This window comes from Xenopus laevis, chromosome 9_10L (assembly GCF_017654675.1).
Source record: "Xenopus laevis strain J_2021 chromosome 9_10L, Xenopus_laevis_v10.1, whole genome shotgun sequence".
NCBI classification, from domain to species: domain Eukaryota; kingdom Metazoa; phylum Chordata; class Amphibia; order Anura; family Pipidae; genus Xenopus; species Xenopus laevis.
The window spans coordinates 135,098,771-135,117,119 of record NC_054387.1 but is presented as its reverse complement, the minus strand read 5'-3'; the positions used below and the strand labels follow the sequence as shown (position 1 = coordinate 135,117,119).

General features: G+C 43.1%; 1 protein-coding gene and 2 long non-coding RNA genes across 3 annotated transcripts in view; 2 read left to right on the top strand and 1 right to left on the bottom strand.

Annotated features, from left to right (window-relative positions):
* LOC108703835 (oocyte zinc finger protein XlCOF7.1-like) overlaps positions 1-18,349 on the bottom strand; it is a 43,720-nt gene that overhangs the window by 20,080 nt on the left and 5,291 nt on the right. The window lies entirely within an intron of this gene.
* LOC121398094 lies at positions 3,970-6,711 on the top strand. The gene is made up of 2 exons (XR_005964096.1): positions 3,970-4,940; positions 6,461-6,711. It is a non-coding gene; the product is annotated as an uncharacterized LOC121398094 (long non-coding RNA).
* LOC121398096 lies at positions 10,263-17,443 on the top strand. Its single transcript, XR_005964098.1, has 2 exons — positions 10,263-10,611; positions 17,043-17,443. It is a non-coding gene; the product is annotated as an uncharacterized LOC121398096 (long non-coding RNA).

Below are 18,349 nucleotides of genomic sequence, written 5' to 3'. Positions count from 1 at the left end.
TCTGACTTCTTCCTAGGGATGTAGTGCTAAATATTGAAAGGAAGAGAGAATGGTGTTTGAGCTGCAGAGAGACCCCCTTTGTACAGACAGACAGTCTCTTGTCAGTGTGCCAGTCACAGTGCCCCTCACCTCTCCAGTCAGCAGATAGATCATCTCCAGTGTCAGATTCACCATTCTCTCCTTCTTCCCCCGCTCCTCCTCCTCCTCATTTTTATCCTTCTTCTTCCCCTTCATCCCTGTGTCACTCGCTTCCTCCCACATTCCTGTTGGTTGGAGACGCTGACCTGGAAGTGACCTTTGGATTTAAGCAGTTGGACATTTCCGTAGCTTACTCTTCGAAGCCATATTGCCTAAAACTGAAAAAATATATATATATTTATAAATATCCCAAAGTACTGAAACCTTTACATGTCCAGAGGTGCGCGATTAATAGTTGAGTTATAAGATGCTGTATTAATAAAAAGACCATTGGTTCACAGTATAAAGAGTGCGCTGATCCTTCATCTATTTATATATATTATTATTATATATGTTCTGCATTTACAGTTGAAGGACAAGGAAAGCTGAAATCTCCCCATTGGTATAATAACGTTCACACCTGCTCAACCTAAACCACTATTATTGTTTGTGATCATTGCAGCTCTTGGGAATTCTCCTATAAACCCCTCCATGTCTCATTCTCTACCCCAAGACCAAGGTGCCGCCTGCTCCATAATAACAGATGGGAACATGTCCCCTCCTGAATAATCCTCTAAATCTAATGAAGGGAAAGAGCCCAGCCTCCAATTAACCAAAGCCACACCCACAGCCCAGGCACAAGTCAGTAGACTAAATGTTCTCACGTTACTGCCTCAAGACTCAGTTATAGGTAAGTCTGGCACCCAATACAGCTCCCATGTGATCAAGTCTTCCCACCCGTGCCACGGCAACCAAACCTGATAGTTTCAGTGGGCCCTACTAACCTGCTTTCGGGTCCCAGCTCTGTTTTCGTGGGGGAGAAGCGCTCACTAACCTGCCTGTAGCTAAGCAAGAGCGGGCGGGACACACGCGCTCATTGGTTTAGAGAGAAGGGGGCGAGACAGAGATAGCCAGTAGTACCAAGCCGTGCTATGTCAACCAAGCCTTAATGTGCACCGGAACGTCATAGAATACTAAGCACCACAGTTACGTGATTGGACTAAAGACGAGTGGGAGAGGCCGAAGGAGTTAGGCAAATTCTCGATGGCTTTGTATGTGTAAAATAAAACGAATATCGTGGCCCAGGGCTTATATGTTTCTCTCAGCAATAACGCTGACATTCGGCCAACATACGCCGCCAGACTCGGCTCTTTAACTGCTATGAACTGCTGCTCCGTTAGGGAGAGGAGAACGAAGCGGATGTGTGACGTAGGCAGCTGTAGGTCCCCGGCAGAGGCGGAAGTACAGGCTGTCACGTGATCCTGTCACGTATTGGTACTTTGGAATGCAATGGAACTGTGTCTTGTTCGTTTTCAGATACAGTTTGTTTTCGACCTCAAGGACAACGAAGCCAACCAGCCTCCCCCGTGACTCTCTCTCCTCCCGAGGTGCCTGAGGCCTGGACTGTTGGCTCCACTGCTCTCTGTCTGCGGTTTTTTAAGGCGGCGGAGTGAAGCAGATCTGTTTTCTTTCATTGCTGCGGGATAACACCCGAAGTGCACGTTGCAAAAGTGGCGAGTGTGAGCCAGTGAGTCCTAGTTCAAGAGTACGGCCTCCAAAATTACTTCAGAGCCTCAGGCGTTAATGTGGCTTCTCAAGTCTGTGACTTCACCAAAGCCAGTGTGAGCCCCACCATCCCTCACCCCTGGGCAGGGCCGACGTTAGAAATCACCTTTCCTTTCCCCCTGGGTCCACCGAAGCTTCCCCAGGGTACCAAGTCTATGGTCCAGACCCAATAGTCAGTCAGGCACCCCCTGTAGGGGGCACAATACCCCAGGCTTTAATGAAGCTTCGGCCCCTTGCCAGAGGATCAAGCGTTTCTCTGAAGACACTACACTTGATTTTAGCTCTGTATAATAATGTACAGTGAGACAAAGAGACCACTCTCCACATGCAAACCTACTCTATTTCTTCACTGACCTGCACCCATCTCTGTAGAAAGTCAAAAGGGAGCACTCCCCCTCTCTCACCTGCACGTGTAAATTCAGCAAACCTGTGTGCTTGCACGCAGCATGCCCCCGGTCCAGGCCAATATCGCGTAGAAACAAAACAGAAGTTGCGGAGCATATCGGCAGCTGAATCATAGAATCTTCATTTATTGAAAATAATTAAAAGCATCAATATCATAGCAGTGACTTGTACCCCTACGCTTGACGCGTTTCGTGGCGTCTCGCCACTTCCTCAGAAGCCCATCTCTGACATCATCAAAGGAACATGAGCAAGGCGGCCCAGAATCATAATCTGCTGGAAGCAGAAGTGGGGCACAGTAAGGAGTAACATACAATAGTCCAAAAGACTGCGGCTGTATCGCTGTGGTGCTCTATCCAGAAACCTTGCTGCTCAACTGGGTTCCAATATCCATACGTTAGAAAAATAGGATGGCACTCACATTTGCACACTTGATAAAGGAGGTTGTGCCTCCGAAACGTTGTGTTTGAGATCACAATAAAAGCACTTTAATTCAAGCACGTTTGCAAAAGCGAGTGCCATCCTATTTTTCTAACATATGGTACAGTAGGGAGCTAGGGTTGCCAACTCAACCCTTTAAAACTGAACACATATGGAATCCACAGCCTGCATGTCTAATTAGCAAATCATTTACATACATGCTGCAGACTGAACTGATTTATGTGCAGCTATGCATCTAAATTAATTGCTAATTAGTCATGCGGACTGTGGATTCCATATGTGGTCAGTTTTAAAGGGGTGAGGTGGCAACCCATATGGTAGCAGGTGTGGAGGGTGAAAAGCAGATCTCTGGCAAATCTTGTCTGGGAGTTGGGCAAAACCCACCCAACCCACGCAGATCCCTCAGGTTTTTAGCTGGTCTGCACATCACTACCATGTATCTGCACTGACAGGCAGAGTGAAGATGTGTGGGGGAAAAAAAACAAGACAGACATTTTCTTTTTCAGGTTCAATTTCCATGCAGTGAGTTTCAATCTGTCTGGATTGGGGTGAAATAGGTGACCCTGTTCCAGTAACTCAGGGTGAACAGGAAGAAACAGTGGTTTGTTGACCGCCATCTGAAACAACTGCGGCAACCAGAACCTCCTCGGCCACCAAGGTAATATTATCAGAACTTAGGCCTTCTCTTCCCGTATCTTCTTGATACATTTGGAGATCAATGGAATGGAGGAAACAGGTAAGCCAGTCGGAAATGCCAAGGAATTCTGAAGGCATCTATCTGTTCCACCTGTAAGCACTGTGTTCTGGCACAAAACCTAGGTAATTGGAAATTGTGGCATGATGCCATGAGTTCTATTTGAAGTATTCCGAACTTTTTGAAGGTTTCTGGACACAGTTCCCATTCTCCTGGATAAAGTTGGGTTCTGCTCAATTGATCTGCGATCATGTTAATCTTCCCCGGAAGGTGTACTGCTGTAAGGTTGCAAAGGTTGTCCTCTGCCCATAGAAGGATTTCCTCTGTTAATCTCATTAGTTTGGAACTCTTTGTTCCTGCTTGTTTCTTTAGATATTTCACTACTGTGGTATTGTCTGAGAAGATTTTCACTAATCTGCTTCTGACAATATTTTGGAAGTGGAGAAGAGCTAACTGAATGGCCCTCAATTCCTTCCAATTGGAAGACTGTTTCACTTCCAGACCATTCCACTTACCCCAAGCTGACTGATGAAGAACATGGGCTCCCCATCCTGAACCACTTGCATTGGTTGTGAGGTGTAACCACTGAGGGGACCGAAGAGAGATGCCACTGTGAAGATTTTTTTTCTCTAGCCACCATTTCATCTTCATCAGATGAATTTAGGAGAATCTTCTGATCCAAAGAATGATCACATGAGCCACAGCCCACATTGCTGCATCTAAACATGATGTGAGTTTCACCAGAACCTGTTGACAGAACAGGGCTGAAGTTACTGGAAATTCGCAAATTTCCTGGACATGGTTCTGAATACCTAGGATTCTGTCTGGAGGAAGACTGAACGACAAGTTTTTTGTCGATGATGACTCCCAAAAACTTTAGAGACTGGACTGGGATTAGAGTGGATTTTGACCAGTTTATCATACATAAGTATATCCAACACTAGTTGGGTGTCTCTGAGAATTTTCTTTAATGAATTCGCCTTTACCAGTATGTCTTCGAGGTAAGGAAAGACTTCCACCTTTTGTAACCTTTGAAGAGCTAATATCGGTGCCAGTATTTTTGTGAAAGTTCTTGGTGCTGAGGCAAGGGCAAAGGGTAGAGCCCTGTATTGGAATTGAAGGCCAAATATTTGGAAACGTAGATATTTCTGATGATTTGCCAGAATTGGAATATGCAGATAGGCACATTGTAAGTCTATTTTGACCATCCAATCTCCTGGCCTTAGAACTTGGCCGATTGCCCTGATAGATTCCTTGCGGAAAGTCTTTGTGTTTACAAAAAGATTTAGAAATCTGAGATCCAAGACAGCTCTGAATTCGCCTAATTTTTTGTTGACAAGGAAAAACGGGAAATACATTCCTGTTCTTATTTGAAACTTTGACTTCTGGAGAACAAAGTAATTGTCCAAGTCTAGAGTAAAATTTCTTCCATGGCTACAGGAGCCTCCCTGGTCCTTGGAATTCCTGATTCCTAAAAATGAAAGAGAGGAGGCATTATTTTGAACTCCAGATGATGACTTAGTACGATCACATCTTTCACCCAACTGTCTGTTCTGATTTGACATCTTTCTTGTTCTGAAAGGACTGAGCCTTAGATTTCCAAGAGGAATGCTTCTGAAAACTCTTGCCCGGATGATACGAACTGGAGTCCTTAAATGAGGTTTTATAATGCTTTCCAGCTTGGGGCCAAATAGCAGGTCTCCTTCATAGGGTAAAGAGCATAGTTTGTGCTTAGAAGGCGTATCGGCTAGCCAGTGCTTCAACCATAGTGTTTAACCCATATATTTCAACAGAAAAGAAAGAACTCCGGCTCCGTAATTTGTCTTAAATCTCCTTTGTAAGTAAAGTACTTTGTGGGTTCCAACAACAGCTGTTAATTAATTACAGACCAAACCTCGCTCACCGTAAATATTGGTTGGTCCGGGTGCCAAATGCCACTGACCCTACTCTTGATTTAAAACACTGGATTTCCAAAGTCTTCATTCATATAAAACAAGGTGAAGTAGCTGAAATCTTACCCTGTAATCGTTGTGACCCGGGTGCAGCCGGCCCAGTCCGTCACTAGGGGGGGAACGCCAACAGCAAGATAGTAGAATGGAGGCAGCGCCCTCCTGGGTATCAGACAATAATCGCTTTTCTCCAGATCAGTAAAAGAATATATACTTTATTTCAACATAGTATTAATCAAATAAACTTAGCATCTGAGGTCTGACGCGTTTCGTGATACAACACTTCCTCAGAGACCTCACTTCCTGTCATAACACAAAAGATTTAAATTCCCCCAGCACACCTGTGTATTAATTAAGTTAATACAATTCCCGATTAAATACTTAAATATATATTTTTTTAAATTTACGTCAGTTAATCACTTCAAAAAATCATTTAAAAACACGATAGTTTAACAAATCCATTTCCTAATTAATAAATGTAATTTAATTCCACATTTCATACCTTGACTATATAAGGGGTGTTTGTGACATTCAGTTCACTTACTAGTTTATCATTAGGATTTTGTAACTAATTTGTTTCAACTTACTAAAGTGGCGCTTACAATGTTATTCTTTAAAGATATTAGCTTTAAAAGTAGCAACTAATGTCAAAGATAGAGTTTAGCCGTTCCGGTTGTCTAGTGTGTAATTGGATAATCCTTTTTACTTCTGTTTTTAATACTTTTGCTTGTAAATCACCGCCTCTCGGGCCCAAATGAACTCTTTCTATTCCTTGAACAGACATCCATTTGGTGTCTCCACCGTTACATTCTCTGAAATGTCTTGCCACAGGGGTATTCACTAGTGATGGGTGAATTTGCGCGATTCGCTGCCAGCGAATAAATTTGCAAAACGCCTGCGAAAATTCGCGGCAAAAATTCCCTGGCATAATTTTTTGAAAAACGGACGCCGGCGTAAAAAAAACGGGCGCCGGCATCAAAAACAAGACGCCGGCGCCGTTTCGCGAATTTTTAGCCATTTTGCGCAAATGGCGCAAATCCGCCCATCACTAGTATTCTATTTTTCAGAATTGATGTCATTAAGATGTTCTCATATCCTATTTTTTAAATTCCTGATTGTGTAGCCAACATACTGTTTATTGCATTTAAGACAAGTTATCAAATATATAACCGATTTAGTATTGCAATTTATGTAGCTCATAATTTGATATATTTCCTTTGTTACACTACAGGTAAAGGTGTCTGATACTTGAACTACTCCACATGTGACACATCTTTTAGATCCACATTTGAACATTCTAGGATTATCCAGCCATGTGTTAGATCTACTTTCCTTATTGAACATGCTGGGTGCTAATGTCATGCCTAATGTCGGAGCCCTCCTTGCCACTACCTGGATGCCTGGCTCTAGTAGCTGCTTGAACACTGGATCCCCATATAATATTGGGAGATGTTTATTTAATAAACGTTTAATCTTATTAAATTGATGTCACTGTCCTGGTAGCTTAAAAGTGAAAGTGAAAGCTTACTGTTGTGTAATGCCTGCATGGGCCTGCTAATAAAGCACTATTATACTCTACTCATTCTCGGCTACCTAAAACATAACATATGTGATAGTTTTAATCTTGATATTGAGTTTTTGTAATTTGAGGTTGAAAAGTCATTTTTCAAAGATATCTGACACAATACAAACATCTACTAGTGGGTCTGCCCCTGATCACTCATATATCACCCTTAGAGAAACAGGTTTACGTAAAAGAAGTACCTTTATACTAGGGATGCACCGAGTCCACTAGTTTGGATTCGGCCGAACCCCCCTGTGAAAGATTCGGCTGAATACCGATCCGAACCCTAATTTGCATATGCAAATTAGGGGTGGAAAGGGGAAAACATTTTTTTACTCCTTGTTTTGTGACAAAAAAGCACACGGTTTCCCTCCCCACCCCTAATTTGCATATGCAAATTTGGTTCGGCCAGGAATCCGAATCCTGCTGAAAAAGGCAGAATCCTGGATTCGGTGCATTTTACTTTATACCATTGACACCTGACAACGTGGTTGAGACATATGTGAAATTGATTATGGGGGATATTGAAAAACGTAAACAAAAGGCAATATGAAATCCCCGCTTTGGACACAAATCCAATTTAAATCACCATGAGAGGTCATGTACATCCCAATTGTTACATAATGACTATTGTAATTAAACTGCTGATAAGGGGGGTGCATTGGTAGTTATGGACAAAATCAATTCACAATTGGCACACACTGAGGTTTATAAGAAAGTAAATGCGAACCCCCTCTCCTCAATACAGCAATGCATATTGGACAAGGTGTATACTGCCCAGGAGGAGGGCATAATTGATTAGAAAATGTTTTAATTCCTCGTCAAAGAAAACCCCATTACACCAGTGTTATACATATTACCCAAGATACACAAATACCTTGAAATGCCGCCAGGGCGAGCAATAGTAGCAGGAACTGACTCTGTATTGAGTCCCCTTGCTATATTTTTGGATAAGCTCCTACAACCCCTCGTACCCAATACCAAGTCTTTCATGAAGGATACCACGCATTTACTGAATATACTAGAAACAATGCATCTCCCGGAACATGACAAATAACTGGCAAGCTTTGATGTGAGCAGCTTGTATACATCGATCTCACTTGAGTTTGGTCTCCAAGCCTTGTGTTACCAAACTAAACTGATTTATTCAGGAAGGCAACTGATAAATAGCCTACTACACTATACCAGTTTTCATCCTTAATCACTGAGGGACTTCTTGCCACTGACCCAGTACAAAAGGCTGAAATGTATAGTTAGTGATGAGAATGATTTTGATAAAGCTATGGCTATGGAGATGACATCACGATTCATGGACAGAGACTATCCCCGTGAGGTACTAGATGTGAATCAGAGAAAAGTACAGGGCAAAAGTAGGAGGGATCTATTATCCCCTACTAAAAGGGAATCGTAAAAAGAAGAAAGAGTAGCTTTTATAAGTTAGTACACCACAGCTATCAGACATGTAGGCAACATTATTCGCCAACATTGGTATATATTACAATCCTGCCATCAGAATATAATGTCATTTCAACAGGTACCTTTACTGCTGAATAAACGTGGAAAAGCCTCAAAGATCAATTGTTAAAAGCTGATATTGGGGGAAAAACGTCTTCTAAACATCTATTTTTACAAAACCCCAAATTCTCTTTCCCTTGTTTGCAGTGCAATCAATGTAATTCTGTCATAAAGGGTAGTTTTTTTTCATCACCCGCATAGGGGGAATAAATACATGATAATTAAATACTTCATCTGCAATTCATCATATGTGGTGTATTTCCTGAAATGCCTCTGTGGTTTCCTTTATGTAGGAGAGACTACACAAAAGATACGTGATCATATCTCTAAACACAAATCCACGATGTGCAAAGAACTTACCGCATTACCTGTCTCAGCACATTTCCATTCAGCCCGACACTACATCAGCCAACTTAAATTTCAGGCCATTGACACTGTGGAGATGCCTAGAAGAGGTGGCAATAGGCTCCTAATGCTTAAGAAATTGAAGAAATGATGTGGATCAATAAATTGGACACAATTTGGCCCTGTGGTCTTAACAGAGATTATACTCCGGCCCAGGGCCGGACTGGGATTAAAAAGCAGCCCTGGCAAAAAAAATCAAAGCAGCCCACTTCAGGTATGGGGGTTATTCGGAAACCCATTTTCCGGAAAGCTCCAAATTACAGAAAGGCCATCTTCCATAGACTCCATTATATTCAAACAATCCAAATGTTTAAAATTGATTTCATTTTCTCTGTAATAATAAAACAGTAGCTTGTACTTGAGCCAAACTAAGATATAATTAGTCTTTATTGGGAGCAAAATTATATTATTGGGATTATTTAATGTTTATATGATTTTCTAGTAGACTTAAAGTATGAAGATCAAGATTTGGGAAAGATCCATTATCCTTAAAACCCCAGGTCTGGAGCATTCTGGATAACAGGTCCCATACCTGTATATATGTGTGACATTGGCAACCAAGCTCCCCCACCCACACAAGCTATAAATAAAACATTGGTGGTCAGGGCCCCCAATAAAATTAGGAAAAAAAGGTGGTCCAGGCCTCCGATAAGTAAAAAAACAGCAGACTGTGCAGAGAGGCCCATGTGGAGGGCTGGTTTTACCAACTGTGGGGCCCAATTGAAACCATTTTGGCATGGCCCCCTAAATGGAGTTTTTCCATTTGGCACAGGGTTCCAAGGCTGGGTGACGAAAAGTGACTGCCTTTCCTTTTGTCCCATGATAATTACTCATTTCACTTATTTATTTCTATAGAGTTCAACTGCAAACATAACACAGGAATTCATTTTCACAGTATTTTTGTATTTTAAAAGAACTACCTTCAAACCTTCCTGTTATATGGTAAATAGAACAGGGGAATACCTATGCTGCCATCGTTTTATGGGATCTCTCTGAACAGACTATGAGCAAACTTAGGGACTGTTCCTGCTGAATTGTGCTTAGTACAGGGGAATACCTATGCTGCCATAGTTTTATGGGATCTCTCTGTACAGACTATGAGCAAACTTAGGGGACTGTTCCTGCTGAATTGTGCTTAGTACAGGGGAATACCTATGCTGCCATAGTTTTATGGGATCTCTCTGTACAGACTATGAGCAAACTAAGGGACTATTCCTGCTGAATTGTTCTGTGACCATGCCCACTATGGGAGGAATATTGAATATAGATAGCTAAACATTTATTTTTAAAAAAAAGACACTGATGCAATTTAATTTATAAAACCCAAAAGACACAGTTGCAATTCCATGTATACTACCCCAGAGGAGAGTAAAAGCAGGATGAACACAGTGAGAATTCCGTGAATAAATACCCCCAGAAATGGCACAAATGCAATGGAAAGGGTTAAAAAGGGTTAAAAAAAAAAATCACGAGGCAGTGTAATAAAAATGATTTGTATCCTCTTTACTTGCCCAGCATTCTTTCTGAACTGATAGTCTGGGGCGGGGGGGGAGAGGATGAATCTGCAGCACCAGTGTCTGCAATCCATCCTGCCTGTCAGCTGAATACTGGACAACACAGACATACACTGGCACCTTTTTCCCTACCTGCAATTGGCTGTTATCTGTGACTGTCCCATAGCTGAGAGCACACAGGTGACGTATAGGACGCTTCTTCTTCCAGTCCCACCTCTCCTCCGCATACTTGCTTAAACCCCCACCCCCCTCAGCAGTCCAGACACGGGAAAAAAAAAAACAGAAAAGAAAACATACGCGGCCCTTGGGGTGAGCTCTTCAGACTGAAGAAAATGATCTGTTTATCGTCTGCTACTGTGCGCACAGAGGATCTTGCGGGAGGAAGTAAGCTCCTTAATTTTGTTATGGTGCGGTGCGCACTGCCCCGCGGCCCATTTACACTGCACAGGCAGCGGCCCAACGGGCATTTGCCCGTATTCACAAACGGCCAGTCCGGGCCTGCTCCGGCCTCATTTTCAGGTAATTAGGAAGTTCCTTTGTGAGCATTTTCAAGATTAACCTTGGACAATTTATTTTCACTTGTATTATGGACAATTTATTAATTTTTGTCAACTACTTTGTGGCTTATTCCTTGGTTGTTGTCATTACAAGGAAAGGGTGGAATCTGTAGGATTTTGATGGTGTAACACGGGGCTTGATAAAGGGTCTGGTAGGCCCGAAATGTTGCCTTTTCTATGCTATGGGCTGAATAAATTCTTCATTGAACAGTATTGCAAATCGTACAGTGTGCTGCTGGTAATCTCTTCAATGCATTGACTGTGTCAACCATAGTGACAGAGAAACCCATGCTTCTGACTGAAAGCTTGAGAATATCCAAGGAGGCTTCTGCACAGAAGTCATTGAGGAGTTTAACTTCTTCAACAGAATTTAAAGTATCTTTTCTACTAACCCTTTTTTATAGTGCTTCTTCAGCATTAGTTATCCAGGTGTTATTGGCTCTGGTTATTTCTCCTGCAACAGAGTAAATCTTTTTTAAAGCTGAATCTTGTCTTCTCTCCATGGGGGGGCCTAAGGGAGACCCCTTCGTCAGTAGGTAAAGTGGTTCTTTTTGCTACTCTAGTAATAGCTACTGCTATTATCCTTGATGGAGCACACAGCTGCTCTTTCTATATAATCTGACTAACTCACTCTCCTAGAGAGTCTATTAAATAAACTACCCTGTGCTTGCTAACATCGTTCACAGGGTTTCCTGGTCCCTGACTTCATCTCTAAAGGTACAAGTCCCTTTAGGGCGGTGGTGTACCCAGGCTCAATGGGAAACACCTAGCTGGAGGGACACCAGGAGCCAAAGGGGAAGATCCACCCCTTTCCAAACACTATAAGGAAGTGTTGCAGGAAGTGATCATTGCACCAGTTGGCCAATAACTACTGGTTATGCAAATACTTAAATAGATACATAGGCCTTTGCCTAGTAACTAGGGAAGTAAAGGAGAAGGGTATGGATTTAAAGTTATAGGAGCCTAACAGATCCTATAGGTCCCTTCACAAAGGACAAAGGTTTTGTAACAAAGGGCACTCAATAGATAAGTCGAGTGGTACCTGTAGCTAGAGGTGAGCCGCAATCAGAAGATAAAGATAACGAGCACTCCATGTCCACTCATAGGTCAAAAGTAATGAACTTTATTTTATCTTGTTAAAACCATTACATATCACATATCCTGACTGGCACGACCACCCCTCCCGGAGTGCTGCAGCCAAACTCCCCCAGCAAGTCTCCCCCTGTACTGTGTCACTTGCCTGGGTCTCCAACCCCCACACTCCCTCCCCTCCATGTCAGGGAGAGAAATGAATGGATCCTTTCCGGGGAGCGGGACTGACTTCCCAGGAGCTGCTCTGGGCAATATATGCAGCAGCCAATAGAATGAGAATCAGCGGCACAGACACACCCACTTACTGGGCCCTCCGATCCCATACAAACTGGGGCCCATTTCTACTCAGAGCCAATAGAAATATGATCCCAATATTCAGCCTCGGGAAACACAGGCACCTCCGAGCTACAGGTTAGAGACTAGGGACAGAGTGAAGGGGTGGGGAAATAAGAATCAGCCAATAGAAAGGAAATTATATACCAACACGTGACCAATCGGGGCACAGGAGATATGTATATAAGGAGGACGAGGCAGAGCAAAGTTAAATATTTTGTTACACTTGTGTATTGGTGCGAGTTTAGATCTTAGAATGGCTGAGACCACTCCCGCCCCTCCCCCGGCTGAACCCGCCACTAAAGCCAAGAAGAAGCAGCAGCCCAAGAAGGCAGCGGCTAAAGCCAAGAAACCCTCCGGTCCCAGCGTGTCCGACCTCCTAGTGAAAGCCGTGTCCGAATCTAAGGAGCGCACTGGGGTGTCCCTGGCCGCTCTCAAGAAGGCTCTGGTTATAAAGCAGCATATCCACATCCTGCTACTGGGCAGCGCCAGACCCGATCCAGTACCTCCAACAGTCCGGCCACTTCTGAGAGTGAACCATTGCCTCCACGACGGCAGCAGCAACGACAAAGTGACAGAGTCAATTGGCAGAACATGGCTTTTGATGAGAAGAAGATTCAGGAGCAAGAGCAGAAGAGAAAAGAGCAGAAAAGCTTCAAGGTGAATCTCCCACAAACCAGCACAAGACCTAAGCTACGGTATGAGGATTCATCTCAAGCTGCTTATGAGATTTCATCTGATCAGGACTTTCCAGAGTTGCCTAAAACAGCAGTGAGACCATCAGAAGATCCAAGTGTCCGGCGCCGGAACCAAACAGAGGGCAAGAAGGTCTCACATAAAGCAGCCGAGAGTAGCCCAGAATCTTAAGTGAAAATGGAAGTGGCGGCTTTGTGTGTGTGGAATGAAGTGGCTGAGAGTGTGGTCACAGATAGGAATGAGTGTGAGCAGATGGAAGTGAGAGAGAGTCAAGCTGAAGAGGCAGAAGTGAGAGAGAGTGCGGCTGAGCAAACAGAAGTGAGAGGGAGTGCAGTTGTGCAGCCTGGACAAGAGAATGCAGCTAAAGAGTCTGTGACTCAGGAGGCAGGGTTAGAGGTGGAGCAATTTGGTCATATAGCGAGCCAGTCAGATCAGGTACAGCAGAGAGTGGAGGTAGAATCTATTCAGGTAGGAGGGGTGGATGAAACGGCAAACAGTTTTTGGGGAAAGCGAAGGCTCTTTGCAACCCCAGACGTGTCCCATGATAACCAACCCTTTAAGAGGAAAGATTGGGTACAAATTAAATGGGATGGAGAGGAAGAACAAGTTCCATCTAGAAGGTTTCTAGTAAGAACAGTCATACTGGATAGTATGGGTTTCAGGCCTGGGGATTTATCAGCTGTTATAGCACAAACCAAAACTGATTTTGATGTCACTTTTAAGCTTCAGGAAGCACTTGAACACTTTTGGCGAATCTATAATATGCAAAAAGGGAAGGTAACCAAAATTGGGAGCATTTTGTGGTAATCCCTATGACAAAGCCTGAGACAAAAAATATCACGATTGCAACAAAGAATGACGCCATTCCTCAGGAATAGGGATGGGCGAATTTTCACGCCTTGTTTCGTCACAGAAATTACCCCCATTGACTTGTATGGCGTTGTGCGACAAAAAAAGACGCGCGTCAAAATAATTTTGCCTCACAACAAAAATTTTTTGAAACCCATAGACTTTAATGGCCGTAGGTGCCATTTCGGGTCAAATTCACCCATCCCTACTCAGGAAGACATTCTCATATGGTTGCGCAGGCGATGTACAGTTCGTACACCTCTAGTTAAGATTTTTGATGAGGATGGAGTCTGGAAAACACAGGTTAAGTAAACATCTCAGGTAACGTTCCACAGCACCTGCCCAATTCTTTTTTCATTGGGAAAGAACGAGGTACCTGTTTTTATGTTGGGCAGCCCCATAGGTGCTTTAAATGTGGAACAAGTAACCATTTGGCCAAGTCATGTGCAGTCCTGAGGTGCGCCCCATGTAATGCAATTGGTCATGTTGCAGATGCATGTGTTAATGTCAGGTGCAATCTCTGTAATCAAATGGGAGACGTGCATAGGAGTTGCCCTGAGGCCTACCATAATATAGTCACCCTTTTCCCAGAGATTGACAAGGAGACGAGGAAGGATTTTGTAACACCAGAAAGAGAGACCAGTGAGGAAAGTGAAACAGAAGTGAGGGACTCACAGAGTAGTATTGTTCCAAAGAGGCCTGTGGAGAAAACATTGAGAACAAACAGAAAGAAGAACACAAAACCAGTCAGAGAGATAAGGGGGAAAGCAGTGAGGAGCAATACTAACAAGGAAGGTAAAAAGGATGAGAATGGCTGGCAGACAGTCAACACAAAAAATAAAACCAAAATGCAGGCTGACTTGTTAGACCCAGGGGAAGGTTCTGCTACTTAATTCTTAATTACCACCAAAAACAAATTTGTGGTTTTGGTGAAGGAATCTGAGACCTGGGGAGACAGAGCTGAAAGAGAGGAGCAGGAGGAACTAGAGAAAGAAGTAGAGTGAGAACTAGAACAGGAAAATACAGAGGAAATGGAAATCCAACTCCCTTTAAAAAAAAGAGGAAGGGAAGGGAGTGACCAGACTGATCAGGACGGAGAGAGTGTTTGTCTTGAGGATGGAATGAGGATGGAATGAGATCTCGCTGTGGTCCTCAAGTCAAGCGATATGGGGAGGAAGCTGTAAAACATCCTCACAAGCATTCATGATGGGGCAGCCTACAATAAGATTCTTGAGCTCTAATGTTTGCAGTGTGAGATTGCCGCGCACAAGATTCATGGCATTCGAAAGTTTAGCAAACTCAGATGCTGAGGTTTTTTTCCTTCAGGAAACCCGACTCACTACCCAGGCAGATCTTAGAAAGGCAAGAGCTGATTGGCGCCATGGGCCTTACTTCTGGTCTATAGCAGAGGAACCATGTGGGGGAGTAGCAATACTGTTTCGGGGTGGCCTCAATATTACAGTACACCGTTGTTTGCTACTGGATGTCACGATAAGCGTAAGTCGTTTCCGTCTTATAAACATCTATGGGCCGCAGTCTATGGCAGCCAGGAGGGCCCTACTAGTTGAAGTGAGACCTTTTCTGCACACTTCCCTTCCAATCATCCTGGCTGGTCCTTGGACCAGGAGATCATTCTGGTAAAATGAGAAAATCAGAAAGTTATTATTTAAACATGCTTATTCAGCAGGCTGGTCTGGTTGATGTTGCAACCTGGGGTGGCTGGAAGGCCTCACATACCTATAGATGTGCAGAAAGAAGCAGCCATCTAGATATGGCTTTTGTCAGGGCTGGTGAGATCACTAAATGTGAAGGAAGTTGGGGTAGATAGTCTGATCACTTGGCATTCTCAGGGGCTATCCTGGCCCCTCCGCCGCCTGAGGCAGCAGCAGAGAGGGCTAGTACGCTAGCGCAGAGAGTCTAACTGCGCTCTCTGCACTAGAAGAGCCAAATTTTCGGTTTGAAAACCGGAAATTCGGCTCTTAAAAGTACCAGGAGAGGCATTTTTGCTGCCCCTGGTACCTAGTGGGGTGCTGCCGCCTGAGGTGACAGCTTCAACTCGCCTCATTGCCCCCGACTCTCTTTTACAGTGGGATCCTCATCTATTCCAGTGAAGGTGGCTGAGTGTGGATTCCCTGGAGGGTGAGTCAGTTCAACAATCTTTTGAGGCTCTTCTTTGCCACCATCTCGACAGAGTCAATTTTTACAACTCTGTCATTATGGTGGGAGGATGCCAAATTCTCATTCCGGACCTTCTTCCGTAAGCTATCTGTACGTAGGGAGGGCAATAAGTATAAGAAGTACCTGACTCTTTTTTAAAGAAGTTGGAGTCCTTTATTTCGGATGGGGTGGAGGGGTCAAAAATTGCACAGCTGAAGGCCCAGATCAGAGAATGTCAGTACAGCCGGAACAAATCTCTTGTGCAGGAAAGGGACTATGGGAGTTTTCACTTGCCGGACCCCTTTTTTTTAAAAAAAATATTTTATTACATTTTTTCACAAAAATAACACAAAAATGAAATAAAAGAAGAGAAAAAAAGAAAATATAGGAAAAGAAAGTAGCATTTACATTATCTCCTATATGTAACACACCACATCTAAATAATAATACAAAAAAAAAAAAAAAAAAATTCCCCAAATAACCTCCCCTCGGCAAACAGGGTTTTTATTTTATATTTTACAGCATTCATCCGCTTAAGCGGTAATCCAAATCAGTCTGACCTTTTTAGACGTGCTGAGCAATGTATCATTTTCATAGTTTAACCATGGAAGCCATATTTTATTGTATGTTTCTGTATTGTGTAGTAATATATGGCCAAGCTTTTCATTAGCTGCTATCTGGATTATTCTGGTTTTAAGGGATGACATAGATATATCTGTCTTTTTCCAGTTGCTAGAAATATTTATCCTAGCTGCCATAAGAATATGTTGACACAACCTGTATGTTGCTCTAGGCATTTTTTTTGGTCTCATTCCTAGTAGCATGACAAAGGCGTCCTTACTAAACCTGGAACGTAACACTTTTGATATAAACTGGGCTACCTTGAAAGACATTTTCCTTTTCTAGTTAAAGAAACTAATGTAGTAATTCCCTTGTTGATCCACCACCCAAAGTGTTGCTGCGACAGTCCTGGGATAAATTCCCGGTTATTTAAAAAGGAACTAAGCAACGAAGGGAAAGAAATTAGATCATTCTTTTTTGCGAGTGTTCGCCAGAGGCTTAACATGTCAAACATAATAGGAGATAACTCTATAAAGTTTTGAAATGGTATTTTTGATTTTTTTTCACCAGACCCCTTTTTAAACTGCAAAGAGAATGTTGGGCGGAAACTTGTCACCGGTCTGGTCGATCCCAAGAGTGAGTTACAAACATCAAGGGAGGGCACATCCTTGGGATAGTAAAAGACTTTGACGGTTCTCTGTTCTGGGCCAAAGCTTTGGATAATGGAAGGACTTCATCCTTCCTGGAGGCAACCCCAGAGCCTGATGTAACTAATTTGAACTTTGAGCCTTTGACAGCTGAGATCACGGAGGATGAAGTCAAAGTTGCCATCGACTGCCTCACTAAAAAGAAGGCTCCAGGACCAGATGGCCTTACAGCCAAATGTTATAAGAAATTTAAAGATCAGCTGGCTCCGGTTCTCATATGTAAAACCCTGCTTCATGTCAATAAACCATATTCATAATAATATACTTTTTATAGTAGTATGTGCCATTTAACATTGCAATCCTAAATAGAAAATTGCCATTTTAAAAAATAAGGACAGCCCCTGGGATCGTAGGATTTGCAGTGTAAACAAAAATACCAAACAAACCATACATGTTAGGTCACATGAGCCAATTAACAGACAGAAATCTTTATTTTGCTTCCACAATTCTTCCTGTTACCGTTAAGAGTTGTAGTATTTCTGGTCAGGTGATCTCTCCCTGTTACAGTTAGAGGGGTGGGCGTGTCCTAACGGTCCCTGCCAGAAGCACAGTAGGAGGGGGACAGCCAATCACAGGCCTGCAGTCACACAAGCACAGACAGGCTTCAGTTTTCCTATCAGGTCCTGCTAGCCACCGGCTCCCCTGCACAGCCTGGGAATTCAGGGAACAGGAAGTGAAAGAGAAGGGAGGTATTATTAGGGTTTTTGCAGAAATAAATCTCCTGAATAAATCAGCCTGAAACACTACTTTTTTAGGGAGTCATTTTGTGTAAAAAATAAGGATGTACCAGTGCATTAAACTCATTTGGATATAGAAGAATTGTGCTTAAAAAGTAGTGTTTCAGGCTGAATTATTGAATATTTCTGCAAAAACCCTAATAATCCCTCCCTTCTCTTCCACTTCCTGCTCCCTGAATTCCCAGGCTGTGCACTCAGCTCACTGCACTGTAGGACAGGAACCAATCAGAAGCTAACAGGACCTGATAGGGAACTGAAGCCTGTCTGTTCTTGTGTGACTGCAGGGCTGTGATTGGCTGTCCCCCTCCTACTGTGCTTCTGGCAGGGAACGTTAGGACATGCCCACCCCTCATTTGAAACACAGACAGGGACCAGAGAACATCTATAGGGAGCTCCAATAAAGGGGCTATTTTTAAAGATAATATAAATTTTT